We start from the raw sequence: 14,142 nt of genomic DNA on the forward strand, positions 1-14,142 counted from the left end.
CACATTAATCAAGAGAGTTATGAGTTATTTGGGGAAAAGGGGAAAGAAAATACATTCTAATATATTTTTTATTTAAAATAATTTTTATTGATATTTTTTGTGTTTTATATCATGATTGGTTCCCCTTCTATCCTTTTTTCCCCTCCCAGAAAGCCATCTTGTATAACAAACAAAACTTTTTAAAAGGAAAAAAAAGAAGAGAAAAAAGTCAACATAATTGATCAACACAAAGATAAAGTCTGAAAATATGTGCAATGTACAATACTTGTGGACCTCCTACTTCTACAGAAGAGTGGGGTGAGGATATCTTTTCATATCTTTTCTCTCAGGCTGTGTTTGAGCTTTGCAATTTTGCAACATTCACTTTTGATTTGTGTACATGGTTTCTCTTTCAGTTCACATTGTTGTCATGATCGTGTACGTTGTTTCCTTTCCTTGGCTCTTCCTTTGATTTGCATCAGTTTATGTAGCTCTTTCCAGGATTCTCTGTGTTTGTCACACACATCATTTCTTATAGCACAATAATATTCCATTACATTCATGTCCCCCTAATTTATACAGTCGTCCTCCAAGCAATGGACATTTACCTTATTTCCATTCTTTACTATCATGAAAAGTGCTGCTATAAATATTTTAGTGTATACGAGGATTTTCTTCTTTTGAATAGCTTCCTTGGCAACCTTCCCTCACTTAAATCTGATTTACTTGCATTTCATAGCATTACCTCCCCGATGTCATGGTCCTCTTGGAGAAGAAAGGATAAACAACAATAGCAATAACAACAGCTTCCTTCAGGTATAAGCCCAAGAACAGAAACTTTCAGTTAAAGGATATAGACATTTGAGTAACTTATTTGCATAATTCCAAGTTGATTTCCAAAATGGTCGTACCAATTCACAGTTCTACCAACAATCCCAGATAGGCACTAGTGTGCCCACCTTCCCACAATCCCTCCAAGGTTCCTATCTTTTGTCATCTTTATCAATTTGCAAGGTGTGAGGTGAAACCTCAGGGCTGTTTTGATTTGCATTTCTTTTATTACTAATGATTTGGAGCATTCTTTCACGTGGGGTCAGGGAAGGAATGAATATTTATTAAGTGCCTACTACCGTGTTTCCCCGATAAGAAGACCTATCCCGAAAATAAGCCCTCCCCTTACTGTGTAAGATTCCTCTAAAATAAGCCCTCCCCCGAAAATAAGCCCTATTGAGATCGCTACTGTAGTGAAGGTGATCCCCTGCGCTACACGCTACATTATGGTACCCTCTGTATGCACCGTCCTCCCCCCCCCCCCCCCGAAACGCACTGCGCTCCGAGCTGCATCCAATCAGAGCTGCAGCAGTGAGCACGTCATCCTGTTCTTCCCCAGTGATTTGCTTATTGAATTAAGGTACATTTTTTTGTTCACATTTACCTGTTTATTAAAATTGCTGTCAATGTTCATTAAAATAAGCCCTCCCCTGAAAATAAGCCCTCTGGTGTTTTTCTGTCCAAAAAATATAATAAGACAGTGTCTTATTATCAGGGAAACACGGTATGTGCCAGAAAATGTAAGCATTTTATGAATATTATCTTATTTAATCCTTATAATCATATCTGTTAATTGTTCATACATCTTGGATACTAAATCCTTAGTCAGATAAATTTGACAAAGTTTTTTTTTCCTATTTAACCACTTCCTTCTTAGCCTAGATGAATTAATTTTGTTGTGAAGAAGCATGTCAGCTTCATGTAATCAAAGTTATTTGTTTTATGTCTTGTAATTTCCTCTGTCTCTTGTTTGGTTAAGAATTCATCTCCTAGAAATGCAAATCAAAATAATGCTAAAGTACCACATCTCACCAGTCAGATTGGCTAAGATGACAAAACCAGAAAATGATAAATGCTGGAGAGGATGTGGAGAAATTGGAACATTAATGCATTGTTGGTGGAGTTGTGAACTCATCCAACCATTCTGGAGAGCAATTTGGAGCCATGCCCAAAGGGCTATAAAAAAATGCATACTCTTTGACCTAGCAGTACCACTTCTAGGGCTGTATCCCAAAGAAATCGCAGAAGTGGGAAAAGGACCCATATGTACAAAAATATTTATAGCAGCACTTTTTGTGGTGGTAAAGAATTGGAAATCAAGGGGCTGCCCATCAATTGGGGAATGGTTAAACAAGTTGTGGTATATGAATGTAATGGAATACTAGTGTGCTATAAGAAATGAGGAGCAGACAGACTTCATAATAACATGGAGAGACCTATATAAACAGATCTGAGTGAGGAGAGCAGAGCCAGGAGAACTTTGTACACAATTACAGACACATCGTATGTGTGACAACTGACTTTGATAGACTGGGCTCTTCTCAGCAATGCAAAGTTATAAGACAACTCCAAAAGACTCATGATGGAAAGGGATATCGACATCCAGAGAAAGAACTATAGAGTCTAGGGGCGGCCAGGTGGCTCAGCGAGTAAGAGCACCGGCTCCAGTGTCGGGATGACCTGAGGATCAAATCCAGGCTCAGATACTTAGCACCACACCCAGAAATAACTGGCTGCATAACTTTGAGCAAGTTACTTAACCCTGATTGCTTTAAAAAAAAAAAAAAAGAACTACAGAGTCTGAATGCAGATTGAAGCAAACTACTTGCTCTCTCTCTTTTGTGTTTAGTCTCATTCACTCCATTGGTTATAGTTCTTCTTTACAACTTGACTAATGTTTAATGCGAAGGTATTTGTAGAACCTATATTGGATTGCATGCCGCCATGGGATGGTCAGGAGAGGGAGGGAGAGAAAATTTGGAACTCAAGGGATTGTGAAACTGAATGTTGTAAACTAAAAGTAAATAAATACATTTTTTAAAAAACAATCCATCTCCTATCACTAGCTGTAAGAGATATATGATCTGCTTTTCTCCTGATTTTTTTATAGTATGATAAAGTCACATATCTATTTATAATGTGCTGTGGAAATGGAGCATTTAGGTGGCACAATGGATTGAGTGCTGGGTCTGAAGTCAGGAAGAATTATCTTTATGAATTCAAATGTGTACTTAGTAGCTGTGTGACCCTGGGAAAGTCACTTTACCTTGTTTATCCCAATTCCTCATCTATAAAATTCACTGGAGAAGGAAATGGCAAACCACTCCAATATCTTTTCCAAGAAACTCAAAAGAGTTCAGCACAACTGAAAAACAACTGAATTGTACTAAACTATTGAATATGGTATAAACTGTCAGTTCAAACCGAATTTCTGCCAGACTGCTTTCCAATTTTCCCAGCAATTAAAAAAAAATCAAATATGGGGTTCTTTGCAAAGTAAATTTTTTTCCCATTTTATCACATACTGGTTTATGGAGTTCTATGGTTTCTAATTCTCCTTTGTCTAGTCTGTTTCATTGATATGTCTATTTTTTATCTAATTTGTTGTTGTTGTTCAATCATTTCTTATTTTTGTGAATCTGTCTGGGGTTTTCTTGGCAAAGATACTGGAGTGGTTTGACATTTCCTTCTCCAGCTGATTTTGCAGGGTGAAGTAACTTGCCCAGGGTCACACAGATAGTTTTTGAGGCCAAATTTGAATTCAGAAAGAGTCTTTCCTGACTTCAGCCCAATACTCTATGCACTATGGAACCCCATAACCTCCCTTTTTAAACAGACAGTTTGATGGCAGCTACTTTATAATCTAGTATGAAGTCTGGAAGTGTTATTCTCCCTTTGTTCCTACCGTTTTCCATCATTTACCTTGAAGCTCTGGATATTTTGTTGTCACAAATAAATTTTGTCATTATTTCCTCAAGTTCTATAAAGTATTTCTTGGATAATTTGATCATCATATCATTAAAAGATTAAATTAACTTTGCTAATATTGCTATTTTTGTTACATTGACCTGATCTAGACATGATCACTGAATATTCCTCCAGTTATTTAAGGTTTTCTTTATTTCTTTAAAGAGTATATTGGAATTTAATCTATACAAGTCTTTTATGTGGTTTGTTAGGTTGATTCCCAGACACTTTTTGTGTTTTGTAGTTATTTGGAATGGCAGTTTCCTTTCTATAATTGTCCTTGGATTTGTTATTATCTTTTTTTTTAAAGCAATTGGGGTTAAGTAACTTGTTCAAGGTTACACAGCCAGGTGTTTCTGGGTGGGTGCTAAGTGTCTGAGCCTGGATTCGATCCTAGATCATCCCGACTCTGGAGCCAGTGCTCTTACTCACTGTGCTACCTGGCCGCCCCAACACAGCAAGGTTGATTTTTGAGAATTTATTTTGTAGCATACAACTTTACTGAACCTATCACCTCAATTAGTATCTTTGCTGATTCCCTAGGATTTTCCTGGGAAGCCATTATATTATTGGCAAATATGTATAGTATTATCTCCTCCTTACCTATATTTATGCATTTCATTTCATTCTTTTGTCTAATTATTAGCATTTCCAGAATTATATCAAATAATAATAGGGAGTGTAGGCATCCTTGCTTTGCTCTTGCATTTATTGGAAGTTTCTAGTGTATCTCCATTCCATATGATACTTGCTTTTGGTTTTAGATTTTTTTATGATATTAAAAAGGGCCTTTTATGCCTATATTTTTTAGGATTTTTTTTAGCATAAATGATTGTTGTACTTTGTCAAAAGCTTTTTCTGCATCTAGTGGGACCGTCATGTGGTTTTTGATATTTTTGTTTTTAATACAATTATGTTGATTGTTTTCCCAATGTTGAACTATCTTTGTATACCTGGCATAAATCCAACATAGTCATAAATGAATGATTTCTTGGATAAATCACTATAGTCTATTTAACAGGATTTTATGCAAAAAATTTAAATTGATATTCAATAACTACTAATTTATAGTTCTGTGTTTTAACTTTCCCTGGTTTAGGTATTAGGACTATATTTGTTTCACAAAAGAATTCTGATAGAGTACTTTCTCAATTTTTGAAAATAATTTGTGTAATATGTGTACTAATTGTTCTTGAAAAGTTTGATAGAATTATTCTGTGAATCCATTAGGACTAAACACGTTTTCCTTTGATAGTTCTTTTACAACTACTTCTATTTCCTTTTCTGAGATTCAGTTCTTTAAGATCACTATTTGGTCTAATGTAATTTGAAATATTTTATATTTTTGAAGGTGTTCCTGTATTTCTTTTGTGTTAGCATATGACTATGTTGAGAGAAATGATTATTTCTCTCTTTTTTTAATAACTAAGTATTGAACTGGGAAGATGGTTTTTCCCTTTTCTACTTCTTTATCTAGAAATCAACCAGGGTGGGAAATTTTTGGCAGACTTATCCAACCAGGTTGAGAGATTGGTGAATTCCTGTTCATTATGTTTGGTCAGACAGGTTTGGGGTAGAAGTGGATTCCCTCTTTGATATGTATATTAATGAGTCTCTTTGACCAAGACTTGGGTAATCCAACTTAGGTACCCCCAAGACTCACTAGAATGAGCACAAATTTTGTTACGATATTCATTTTCTCATTAAGTGTTAGTCAGTCAGAACTGATTGTCACTCTCAGGAACACCCACTCTTCCAAGAGCAAATAAACTGTGAGCCTACCATCATGAGGGGTCTTTGGTATTCAAGAGTGCCATTGACCTCTTTTATTAATAAAATGCTAGCATTATTAATACAATTATTAATTACCCAGAAACTATGTCTCTTGAACTTTTTAAATGTCACAGTGTATAATTGGTTCTGATTACTCATTTCTTCTGGATTTATTGTGATGTCACCTTGCTTATATGCTATTCTGTTGATTTGATTTTCTGCCCTCTTCTTTTAGTCAGACTTGCTAAAAGTATAACAACTTTATTGGTCTTTTCAAAAAGCCAGATTTTAGTTTTAATACTTCTATAAGTCTTTTTTGGTTCTCATATTGTCTATTTCTTCTCTAATTTTTTTTAAGCAATCGGGGTTAAGTAACTTGCTCAAGGTTACAGGGCCAGTCATTTCTGGGTGTGGTGCTAAGTATCTGAGCCCAGATTTGATCCCCAGGTCATCCTGACACTGGAGCCGGTGCTCTTACTCACTGAGCTACCTGGCCGCCCCATACAATTAATTGTTTTTATGACTTGTTTTTTTCACTCATTCACTATTTGGGATTTTATTTTTAAGTCTCCATGTAGGTCTGTGTCTTATATTTGTGTTCCCTGGAACAATTACCATTTTTATTTCATTATGTTTTGTAAAGGATATATTTATGCAGGAGCATACTGGAGACAGCTCTAGCCAACTTAAGAGCCAACTGTTAAATTTTCAATTGCCTTAGAAATAGGCAATTACTATAAATAAAAACTTAATCTATTGTTTTTGTCTAGATTGAAGAAAGTTTTGATGATTCAGATTAAATTTAAAAGTATATATACATATACACACACACACACACACACACACACACACACACACATTTCTCCCTGACCCCTCCCAGAGTGAGTTGTTAGACTTTACTAGCATAATACTGTCTTGCTTTATAAACATTGCTTGACCTTAGTAAGGGTGTAGTAAATGGCTCAGGGAATGATATTATCACTAGCCTGAAGGCCTAGTAACTATAAAATAATAATATAATAATAATAGCTGTTATTATCATTACTGCTTTTATTGTTTCCATTTTTGCAAGACCTAAATGTTTTGAAATGTTTTATAGCCATTATCTCATTTGAGCCTTCTAACACCCCTGAGTCTACTATGTTTGCCTTTTAACATTTGTTTGCAATATCTCTATGGCCAACATAACCAATTATTGTAAATGTTCCATGTATATTCTTTAGCAGCCCCATTTAGAAGACGCTGTAAGAACTCACCAATCACTTCTTGGAAAAGATCCCAAAAAGAAGACACTGTAAGTCTTTTAACTCGTTTCTCCAGCAATTTGATTTGTTCTGTATCTTCCCTTTTGTTTATCTTTCTATTTAGACTTCTCCATAACTGAGAGAGGAACATTGAAATCTCCTTTCACTATTGTGTGTAGGTCAGTTAATGTTTCTTTTTTGAATTTAGATGCTAAGGCATTTGGAACATACAAGTTTAATACTGATCTTAGTTTGATGTCTATGGAGTCTTTCAACATAATATAGTTTCCTTGCTTATCCCTTTGTATATTTTGAATGTTTGTTTTTGCTTTATCTGCTTTATAGCATATATATGCTTTTCATGCTTTATAGCATGATTACAACTCGTTTTTTTTAATTCCCCGGATGATTTTATAACAACATTTTTACATTTATTTTATTAAATTTTTTTCCAGCCTTTAATTATTATTCTGTGAATGTCTTTGTTTTGTAAATGTACTTCTTGTAAGCAACAGATAATGGGATTTTCTTATCTAATCTGTCACTCTTTTTCATTTTATTGTATTGTTTAAGTCACTTGCATTTAAAGCTAGGTTTGTATTTTGAAAGGTTTAGTTTTATATCATAAAAGTTAGGTTTATATTTTTCTCCATTTGTTCCAACATTTTTTTCTTCCTTCCTATGTAAACACAGTACTATATCTGTTCAGTAATTTCAGCTTAATTTATTTTAAGGCCACCCTATTCCCCCTGGCTCTCTTCTTCTCACCTTCAACCACCTCCTCCCTATTTGTTACTACTTTCACTAATTTTGGAATTTTGCTTATTAGGTACTTTTTCTTTCTTGCTTTTATCTAGTGATTTAATTTATGAAGTATCTCCCATAGGATCATTCATCAGTGGTATTTCACCACTTAAGCAAGATTTCTCCCTTTCTTTTTCCCTTTAAAAAAAATCCCTCCCTTTGCCTCCTTATCCATTGTAATGTAGGCTCTCTTCTTCCAGACAGACTATAGGAGTTATTTTCCCTTCATTGTTAGCCCTTGATTTATTAGGTACATCATATTTTTGTTGTTGTTCAGTCATTTTTAGTCATGTCTAATTCTGTCATGACCCCATTTGGAGTTTTCTTGGCAAAGCTACTACAATGATTTGCCATTACATTCTCTGGCTTATTTTACAAATGAGGAAACAAATGAAGGCAAATAGAATTAAGTGACTTGTCCAGGGTCACATAGCTAGTAAGTATCCAAAGCCAGATTTGAACTCAAGAAAATGAATCTTCCTGACTCAAAGCCTGGTACTCTATCCATTATGCCACCTAGCTGCCCAGGTACATCATATATTCCCCTCTTTTTCCTTTCTTCCCTCCCCCTTTTTATGTAACCTGCCATTGTGTTTAGTCCCCCACACACAAAAAAAAACAACAAACCCAACAATATTGATTCCTTGTAGGTGGGATGTTGTAAGGTTCAGTCTATGATATTTCAGGCCCGTTTCTCTACTATCACTTCTATTTGACTTCTGCTTTCACTCTTGTCTCTTTATGTACATTTAGAAAGAAATCTCTTAATGATCTCTGTTGTTATTTTGCTGTTCTGTTCTTTGTTGCTGTATTTTTTTTTACCTTGTTTATATTTCCATTTTCTGGAGTGTTTGAGAAGAAAATAGTTTTTTCAGGTCTAGTTTTCTTTCTAGGAATATTTTGAATGCTTTTTTTCTGAACATCTACCTTTTTTCATTTGTTGTTAGGCTCAGGTTTGCAGATTTTATCTCCTTTCATCTTCATAACACATTATTTCATCCCTCTAGGAGTTTTTGGTGGGTGCAGAATGGTCTTGTGTTATTTGAATTTCCTTCCCTTTATAGCTGAAGGTTTTTCTCCTGGCCATTTGTAGAATTAGCTGTGTTTCTTTTTAATGGAATTCTTAAATTTAACCATTATGTATCTTAGGATGTGCAAAATATTTTTTTTCCTGGAGGCAATCTGAATTCTTCTTATTCTGTGTTCAAAAGTTCTAGCCAGGTTTTTAAAAATTATTTCTTGCATTGTGGTGTTAAGTTGCTGTTGTTGTTGTTTTAGCTTATCACTTCTGGGAGACAACCTTTAAGTTGTCTTTATACATCCTGTCTTTAAAATCAATATGCTTTGCTTGTTTAGACGGCATGCTTTTTTAAAACTTTATTGCATTTTGCTTCTCTTCTTTTAGACTGTCTTTCATTTCTGTGTTTTTGTATTCCCAATTGGGCATTCACTTTTATAAGATTTTGAGTTTTCCCCCCTTCTTTTCCTCCCCCCTCCCCAAGACAGCATGCAATCTGAAATAGGCCATACCCATACAATCATATTAAACATATTTTCACATTAGTCATGTTGTAAAGAAGAATTAGAACCAAAGGGAAAAACCAAGAGAAAGAAGAAACAAACAAAAAAAGACAAAATAATATTCTTCGATCTGCATTCAGACTCCATAGTTCTTTCTCTGGATGTAGACAGCATTTTCCATCATGGGTCTTTGGGAATTGTCTTAGATCCTTGCATTGATGAGAAGAATAAAGTCTATCAAAGTTGGTCATTGTATAATGTTACTGTTACTATGTACAATGTTCTCCTGGTCCTGCTTATTTCACTCAGCATCAATAAGTCTTTCCAGGTTTTTCTGAAGTCTGCCTGCTTATCATTTCTTATGGAACAATAGTATTCCATTACATTCATATACCACAACTTGTTCAGCCATTCCCCATTTGATGGGCATTCCCTCAATTTCCAATTCTTGGCCACAACAACAAAAAAAGCTGTTATAAACATTTTTGTACATGTGGGTCCTTTCCCCATTTTTATGAGCTCTTTGGGATACAGACCTAGAAGTGATATGGCTGGGTCAAAGGGTATGCACAGTTTTATAGTCTTTTGGGCATAGTTCCAAATTGCTTTCCAGAATGATTGGATCAATTCACAACTCCACCAACAATGCATTACTGTCCTAATTTTCCCATATCATCTCCAACATTTATCACTTTCCTGTTTTATCATGTTAGTGATGTGGTACATTAGAGTTATTTTAATTTGCATTTCTCTAATCAACAATGATTTAGAGCATTTTTTTTATATGACTATAGATAGCTTTAATTTCTTCATCTGAAAACAGCCTGTTCATATCCTTTGACCATTTATCAATTGAGGAATGACTTGTATTCTTATAAATTTGACTTAGTTCTCTATATATTTTGTAAGTGAGGCCTTAATCAGAGACACTGACTGTAAAAATTATTTCCTAGTTTTCTGTTTTGCTTCTAATCTTGGTGGCATTGGCTTTGTTTGTGCAAAACCTTTTTAATTTAATGTAATCAAAATTATCTGTTTTGCATTTTATAATATTCTCTATCTCTTGTTTCATCATAAATTCTTCCAGTCTCCATAAATATGACAGGCAAACTATTCCTTGCTCTCCTAATTCGCTTATAGTATCACCCTTTATATCTAAATTGTGTACCCATTTTTACTTTATCTTGTTATACAGTGTAAGATTTTGGTCAGTGACTAGTCTCTGCTGTACCATTTTCCAGTTTTCCCAGTAGTTTTTGTCAAATAGTGAGTTCTTATCCCAGAAGCTGGAGAATTTAGGTTTATCAAAAAGTAGATTACTATAGTCGATAACTACTGTGTCTTGTGTACCTTACCTATTCCACTGATCCACCACTCTATTTCTTAGCCAGTACCAAGTAGTTTTGATGACTGCTGCTTTATAATACAAATTTAGATCTGGTACATCTAGGTCAGACATCTTCTATTTTGTTTCTTATACTACAGATTCAAGTCTCCCTATTCTGCCAATTATTTCTGTTGTGCAGGCCAAAAATTCTGATTTCACATTTCTTATTTCTCTTTTAGGTAATTCAGAAATGTCCTCCTGTAATTTCATGCTCCCTTTAGAATCCACAAGCTCCTTTGCCACATCAAGTGTTGATTCATTTTCTTTTGTCTTGTAATACTTATTCATAGTATTTCCCTGATCACATGAGCATTTTCCCTTTTGTTATTAATATATTCCCTGCTGCTTTATCTGCTAATGTTCAAGATCTTGAGTTTTCTTCTTCCCAAGATATTTGATAATTTCAGTCTCTTTCCCCACCTCCTTTATTTTCCCTTATTGTTCACTTTCTGACTCTCACCTCTTTGATGGTACTTTCCTTGGGGACTATATCTCAAAACTCTCATCATCTTCCCACACTGGCAAATCATGGTTCACCACCCTAAATCTTTGTCCTAAGTAACTTCTAGAAGATCAGAACTGGTCCCAGCATGATGCTAGTCTCTTTCCCTCAGGATTAGTAGATTTCTAGAGTGCTGCACAGCCCTACAAAAATGTCTTGCCCTAGCTCCCTCTGTTCCTCAGTTCTCTGAGTTGTGTTGTAGCACAGAGTACTACTGCTTTTCACTATTGTTATATTCCTGACTCATCTCAATCTAAGCAAATTTCTGCTGTTTAGAGTTCTGAGGCATTAGGGATGAAGGAAAGATAGGGGTACAGTGTTAAATTCTGTTGTTGGGTGAGCATATTAGGGGCTAAGGAGTAGCCTTCTCTGCTATCCATTTGTTGACTTTTTACTTTGTTTGGGTTTTTGGTGTCCAAGACTGGAGAGAACTGAAATTGCTTTCTCTTTGGTGCATAATTTGTATTCTGGAGATGTTTAAGAAGTCCTGATGATTGGAGAACATATCTAGCCCTCAGCCTTGCTGGTCATATAACCCAGAGGTAATCTCTAAGAGACTTTAAATGCAGAACATGCTAGGCAGCACAGTGGAAAGAGTGCCTGGACTCAGGAAGACCTAAGTATAAATCTGATCTCACACACTCAATAGTTGTGTGATCCTGGGCAAAGTCCTTTTACCCTGTTTGCCTCAGTTTCCTCATCTGTAAAATGAACTGGAGAAGGAAATGGCCAACCACATCTTTGCCAAGAAAACCCCAAATAGGGTCACAAAGAGTTGGACATGACTGAAAAACCACTGAAAAACAGCAACAATAACTGCTTTGCTAAGGAAAAGGAGCTCATGCTCCTTTTGAAATGAACTGGTATAGCTCTCGCTTCAATCACCCCTTGGTGACTTGTAGATATAGAACCCTACTCCAAGTTACACCCCCTAGTGCAAGTAATATTATCCTTTGTACAAGTAGTATTGTACAGTCAGTATAGTTTGGGGAAAAGTATTGAACATCTGTTCTAGATTTTTGACAGAACTGAAGTCAAGGTCACTGGTCTGTATTTTACTGACTGTATTCTCTTGCTTTTTTTTTTTAATCAGAAAAACATCTGCCTTTCTCCAATCCTGGTCACCCTCCTATTCTTGATGAGCTTCCAAAAATAAAGTGACTCAGAGATCACATTGGCCACTGTTTTCAATACTCTTGTATATAGTTTACCTGAAGCTGTTCACTTAAATTGTTCAAGGGCAGGTAAGTACTCCCTGACTATTCCTCTATTTACCTAATCAACAGCCTAGTAACCACTTTTGTTCTATCCTTTCTAAGTAAAAATTATCTTTTTCTGAGCCGCTCTGCCTCTTCTCTGTCTTCAGCTTTCTTTATAATACCTACCCTTAACAGAGGTTCTTTCCTTTATTTGATCCTCTTCTGTCCCTAACCTAATTAGAAACCCTCCGCCTGTGCACCCACCCCTTTCCTATTGTCCTTAGATTTCCTTGTAAAAGTTGGTGATCCTTAGATTTCACTTTGTAAAATATCTTTACATAATTGTGTCATGCTTTTGTATTCATCATCCAATCTATCTTGGTCATGGAGTCTGAAGGACTTGAGTTCAAATTTGTCCTCAGACATTTACTAGCTATGTGAGCCTGGACAAATCATTTAACCAAAAAAAAATCTATCTTGTTCAATGAGTTCCTTTTTCATCAATATAGGAAGAATCCCTGCAGTAGAGATGCCTTGCTTAGGGGGAATCAGGCGTAGGGATTCCACAGAAGAGTGTGGAGATGCCGTGAGGGGCAGGAGCAGTTTAGACAGCTTCCATTACTCCTTACTGGAATTGTTCCCCTGTGTCTTTAGAATTTAATTCTTAACAACTTCCCATTATTCTTAATGAGATTTTTCTCTGTAGAAGTTTTTTCTGCGAACTCTTACCTAACTTCTCTCTGAACCCTTTGAAATTTTCTACCCCCCAATCTAGGGTTCACATCACATCATTCCTTGCTTTCCTTTCCTCTTAGATTTCTAAGAGATCGTAATCTCTTAGATTAGATTCTAAAACAGAAGGGCCATGCCTCCTCAAGGCACTCAACTTTTCTACACCAGCAACCAATTCCTCTTCATTGGTGAGAATTAGGTCCAGAAGAAACATTTCTCTCATTAGTCTCTCTGCCTTTTCAAGGATTAATTTATCATGCAGAATACATAGTGATTACAATAATGGAAACAAAAAGAATACTAAAAAGAAGATGAACACCTAGTAATTGTAATAACCGACCTTGGTCCCAGAGAACAGATAATGGAAGCATATCTCCCTTCTCGTTAGAGAGATGACAGATTACGGGAACAGAATATTGGAAACATTGTTAAATACAATCACTGTAGTCATTGTTTTTACTTAACTGTTTTTCTTTGTTAGAAGAAGGGATTTAATCTCAGGGAGCAGGAGTTAGGGAGTTGGGGTTAGAAAAAGATATTAGTGTGATTTAGAAACAAAAGGCATCAGTAAAACTTATTTTTTAAAACCATTAGCTGCTCCGCTTTGGTCAGAAAGATAATTCCAATGGAGTGATAACTGAAATCACCCACCATTTCTATTGAGTTTTTTTCTCTTTTGAAGAATTCTGGGGTTTCTTTATAATGATGATGATGATGATGGTACATTCCTATAATATATACTAAGTGTCAGGTGCTTTCCAAATATTATCTCACTTGATCCTCACAAAAATCCTAGGAGGTGGGTTCTATTATGATCCCCATTGAGGAAACTGAGACAAACAGAGGTTAAGTGACTTGCCCAGGGTCACATGGCTACTAAGTGTCTGAGAAAGGATTTGAACTCAGAGCTTTCTGACTCTAGGTCCAGTGCTCTATCTACTGTACCATCTAAAGTTATTGTTCCATGATCTCCAGTGGGTCCACGGGATTCTTTTTCATGCAATAATATTGGTTCATTTTCCTCATATTAATATTTGTTCAACCCACTTTTTAAAAATTGCTTATTCATCTTTCTGGCTTTGTGATCCCTTTTGCTAATTTATCCTTTTGTAAACTGGGTTTTATTCAGGTTTTCTCTCTTGATCTTTAGAAAGAACAAGCAGACTTCCACAGCTTGGAGCCAGGATCTCCATGGGACTAGAA

The 14,142-nt window shown here is 35.6% G+C and overlaps 2 protein-coding genes and 1 long non-coding RNA gene across 4 annotated transcripts in view; all 3 read left to right on the forward strand.

Moving 5' to 3' along the window:
* LOC138146378 (uncharacterized) overlaps positions 1-12,245 on the forward strand; it is a 64,923-nt gene extending 52,678 nt beyond the window's left edge. For both annotated transcript variants that reach the window (XR_011164467.1, XR_011164466.1), the window contains exons 3-5: positions 150-297; positions 6,774-6,844; positions 12,102-12,245. This is a non-coding gene — a long non-coding RNA (uncharacterized lncRNA). The remainder of the gene's footprint in view (positions 1-149; positions 298-6,773; positions 6,845-12,101) is intronic.
* KPNA6 (karyopherin subunit alpha 6) overlaps positions 1-14,142 on the forward strand; it is a 387,231-nt gene that overhangs the window by 207,828 nt on the left and 165,261 nt on the right. The gene's annotated exons all lie outside the window — the stretch shown is intronic.
* Positions 1-14,142, forward strand: part of TMEM39B (transmembrane protein 39B) — a 319,933-nt gene that overhangs the window by 207,828 nt on the left and 97,963 nt on the right. The gene's annotated exons all lie outside the window — the stretch shown is intronic.

This window comes from Petaurus breviceps, unplaced genomic scaffold (genome assembly GCF_028583685.1).
Source record: "Petaurus breviceps papuanus isolate PSGF00001 unplaced genomic scaffold, PetGlider_PUasm1.0 90760, whole genome shotgun sequence".
Taxonomy (NCBI): domain Eukaryota; kingdom Metazoa; phylum Chordata; class Mammalia; order Diprotodontia; family Petauridae; genus Petaurus; species Petaurus breviceps.